The 4379-nt window shown below is 52.4% G+C and overlaps 1 pseudogene; it reads left to right on the top strand.

Annotated features, from left to right (window-relative positions):
• Window positions 1-509: 509 nt before the first annotated feature.
• LOC105738390 lies at window positions 510-4135 on the top strand (annotated as a pseudogene).
• The last annotated feature ends 244 nt before the right edge of the window (window positions 4136-4379 follow it).

The following is a 4379-nucleotide window of genomic DNA, read 5'->3' as shown; positions in this document are numbered from 1 at the left end:
AGAAGATTCTGCATGGAGACAATATATCATTTATTTGGCTTTTATTTTTACTGAATTCAGTGCTCATGGAAAGTGGCACATTGACAACACTGCTTCCTAGCACGACATCACATAAATAAGTTTGAAGATACTGCTTAATAAGAACCCTTTAAAGATAAGAGAAATGGTAGAAAGAATTGAAGGATGCTGTTTCCTTTTTAATATCTGCCATGAATCATAGTCCAGAGAGAAGACAGTCAAGGCATGCAGGGACAAGACACTAGCACAGGGGTCAGGAGATGGGCGTTCACAGGGGGTACAGCTCAGATCCCTGCCTTTGCTTTGGCCTGAGGCTGGGCAGACAGGGACATGGAAAGCTATGGAGCTGGTCTGAAGGGTAGGGTGGGGTGGTTAAGCCTTTGCTGGCATATGGCTTTGCAATCTTGTACACTGAATAAATCCATCAGAGCACTGCATCCACTCACCCAATTAGCCTGCACCTCATGAACACCTATTGTGAGGCCAGCACCATGGGGAAACTGAAAGAACCAGATATTCTACCACCATGGAGGAATGACCTCACCCTGGGTAGTAACTCTTCCCGTCTGCTCATCTACCCAAAAGGGAAAGAAAGTGCAAGTTTCCTAGTTTACGTTGAGTTTCTTGAGGGAGAAAAGGCTCTTGGTAAAACAATGCCTTATTCGTTTCATTTGGAAGTTCTTTCTGCAGAATACAGCTCAATTGTGGGTCCCCAAAAGGCCCCTGAAGAATTAAAAAAAGAAAAAAGAGGTGGTGTCAGGCAAGGGCTTTAGGACATAGAAGGTCACTTTTGGTTGTTGTCCTGTTGAGCCAAGTGCTTTACTAACTGGAGCTATCGCTCAAGCTGGAGGGTGAGAGAATGGGTGGGGCTGAGGCTGGGGGTTGCTCAGTAATTGACCCCAAGTGATCTTGTTTGAGGAAAACTCCTGCGATCTCCCATCAGAATATTTTGAAAGTGGAAGAGTCTGCTGTTGGGAAGGGAGAAGAGTGGGAGGAGGAAATAAGCAACAGGCAGCTTCCTTTCTTGACAGATGGAAAACAAAGGGCCTGTCCACAGCTCGGCGAACTGCTCCGTGGACCTCCCAGCGGGGCTGCTTTCTGAGGTGATGGTCTCCTCGATCCTTAGCCAGCCTGGTGGAGCTAGCTACTGACGTTGGAAAGGAGTTGGAGGATGGAGGTTTGTGGCCTGCGAATGAGAGAGGTGTGGGGGAGGGGTAAGAGAAAAGCAAGCGGGCTGAGGAAAAATGTAAGGGAGGGAGGTGGTTCTTCAATGAAACCTCTGGCCTCTTTTAAACCATAAAGAGGTCTGGCTGGTTTGATTCCAGTCCATAAAATAGCTCAGTAGGATCTTAGGGATTATTTAGCTCAAACCCCTGAGAGGTGAGGAAACTGAGGCCCAGAGGTCCCACTTGCCTTTGGTCATGGGGTGAGTATGTAGCCCAGCAGGGTCCCAGCTCCTGTGAGCTGCGAGTCATGGTGTTATCTTTGCTGGGGAGGCCTGAAGTTCCCTTAGCTTGTCCCTATGAAACAGAGGAAGAGCCCACGAGGAACGCATTCATCTCAGAGTTAGGTGACCTTGGCTTTGGGATCTAGTTGCCCATTTCTTCCACTTTCCTTGCCAACATCTTTCCTAAGCCTTCCAGACCAGGGCTGTGACAGACAGCCTTGCTGCCAGACAGGTGGCCTGTCGTGTGAGCAGGAAGGGGAGTTCAAGGCAAGCAAGGCCCACTGTGAACCCCCTGCTAGAAGTGCTCTCCCCTTCCTTCTTTTGGAGGTGGCAGTTACTGGGCAGCATGACCCTGAGGAGGAGATAAGCTGCCTCTGATAGGAAGGTTTTATCTTTGAGGTTATTGCGAATGTGCCTGACTTCTTCATCTGGTTCTGTCCGGATCTGAACTGGTAGCCAGATAAACTGTTGGCGGCCCCATTTCATGTATTTATCAAGTCTAAACAATTGTCAGGAGGCAATTATCCCCCAGGAAGCCAATGGCAGATAAACAGTGTCCCGCAGTCTGGTTCCAGCCATGGAATCCTTAAGTTGTCCCTCCTTGCCCTGTGCAGATTTTCTCCTCTGTCCCTGCTGCCCTAAATTTTAAAGGAGGTTTGATGTTCCAACACGTTTGTTTTGGTGTTCTTTGCCCATAGCCCCAAATAAAATCTAATGGTTTTTATAGGTGGATAAATCCTTTTTAAAGGCTCTTTTGTTATCACCACGGGGTTTGTGAGCACTAAAACTGGGTTTTAAGGGATCAGGGAAACCTTAGAATCACGGTTTGCTGTATCTGGAAGGAACTGTGACCACTTGGTACAGCCCCTTCAAGCCATAGATGAAGAGGCCAAAGCACGAAGGGATTTGATGGCTTGTGAAGGGAACGTGCTCTTCAGAGTTGGGCAGACGTGCAGCTGAAGCTTGGTCTGGACACTGATCTGCTGCCCCACCTTGGGTAAACTCCTGGAGCCCCTATTTCCTTATTGATTACATGGAGATACCAATCCAGACTGCACAGCATTGTGAGAGGTAGTAAAACTGTTTCCCTCTGGTCAAAGTCAAACAGACAACTGGGGGGCAGAGCTAATGCCAGAACCTTAGTATCCTGGCTCCCAGATCTTTATCCTTTCCATTATTCTGCAGGAGGTCTTCAGGCTACTGTTAAATAAAAAGTAAAGCTTCTACTTTGTTCCACCCAAAATTCTAGTTCAGTGTTTCCCAGACAGAGCACCTCCAGCGGGTCTGAGGCTCAGTTCTTTGTGGAGACTCATGTTTATACGATGACAGCATCTATATTTTTTCTGGATGAACTAATAATTGACTTGCCATTGTATTTAGGAAAAACCAGACATCACCTCATGGACGTCTCATTGAAAGGGACCGTCAGTTATTCCATTCATTCTGGCAAATTTTCTTTTTAGCTTTGGTTGCAGCAGGAAGAGAGAGACGTCTGGGGGGCTTTTTGCCTGGTGGAAGGGCATCACTGGTCCATTGCCGGGGGCCCCTGGGATGACCCATACCAAGGTCCCAGCCTGAGTCTGAGGTCCCAGGGCTGGTCGCAGGCCGTCCTTGCAGCCCTCGCCAGAGCGTTGTCTGCACCTCGGACACGAGGTGGCGCCACAGGAACATCCTCGCGGCCCGAGGCGCGGTCGCAGCCGGGGAGCACTCGCCGCGGTGCTGTGGAATTCTCCGGTTTTTCACGCAAGGTCAGGCGTCCTGCTGGCGCCCTCTCGCCACCCTGCCTTCCCGTCGGAAGCCCGGCTCCTCGCCGGGGAAGGCCGGGTGCTGGCCCGCCGGGACCTGGGACTTGTGCCCCATGGAGTGTCGGGCGTCTCCAGTGCCGCGCGTTCTACACCACAGGGCCGGGCTGTTTGCTCCCCATTGGTCGCTGCCCTCAGCACCCTGTTGTTATTAAGGACTCATTTGCTTGCAGCGGCATCATTACAAGGGTGTGGGGTACTACATATACTCCCTATTTTTCTATTTTCGAAAGGCCGCAGGCGCGATGCACAGTGCGCTTGCACGGTGGGGCCTAGTGCTAGCCCGAGGAGCGGGCGGGGACCGGGCAGGGGCGGTGGGCGCCGGCCTCGTCTCGGTGCTGCTCGGGGCGTCAGGCTGTCCCGGCGCGGCGGCCTCGGGAGGCCCTGCGGTCCTTCACCCCTGGAAGCGGGCTGGGGGGCGGGTGCGGGGCGCTTCCCCTCCTCAGGGCCCTCAAACCGCAAGGGGGTTTCCGCTTCCCAGTCGATGGTCGTCCTCTCCCATCCCCGGCTGCATCTCCATTTACCCGTCGCCCATTTCCTCTGCCCATCCAGGCTCCTTGGCTCCACTGGGGTCTCCGTTCCCTTCTCCCGGGTCCCCCCTCCAGGTCGCGGCTCCTTTGTCCGGGACTCCGCAGGGGCTTGACCCCAGGGCGCTGGTTTAGGCCGTATCTGGGGTTCCTCGTCACTCCCGGGCTTCTTCCACTTCCGGATTCTGGAGAACCGGGAATCAAGCCTGCGCGTTCCTCTTCTTCCTCCTTCGTGCTGAAAGCACACTTCAGGCACGCTTCCTGTCTGCCAGGGTATCAGTTCTGAAAGTGAGCTGAGAACAAGGAGTTTCTTTTTCTTCCCCAGAAGTTGCCTTTTGTAAGGGCTATGTCTGCGCCAGGGCTTGATACATGTTGCTACTCCTGGGAGGGTGAGACTGGGAAGTTGATGGAAATGTCAGCATTAGCTTTAATGGTGAGGCCAAAGGGAGGATGGACCCAGCATCAAGTCTGGGTAGACGAGAACGGGAGAGAGAGGACCAGAACCAGGGGCCCCCTGTTCACTGCCTTGGGGTGTCTGAATCCTGCCTTTGCTGTTTGTGAGCTCTAGGACTATGGGTAAGTTGG

This window comes from Nomascus leucogenys, chromosome 12 (assembly GCF_006542625.1).
Source record: "Nomascus leucogenys isolate Asia chromosome 12, Asia_NLE_v1, whole genome shotgun sequence".
NCBI lineage: Eukaryota > Metazoa > Chordata > Mammalia > Primates > Hylobatidae > Nomascus > Nomascus leucogenys.
Note: the sequence above shows the minus strand (reverse complement) of the source record. Positions and strands in the feature narration are given on the sequence as shown.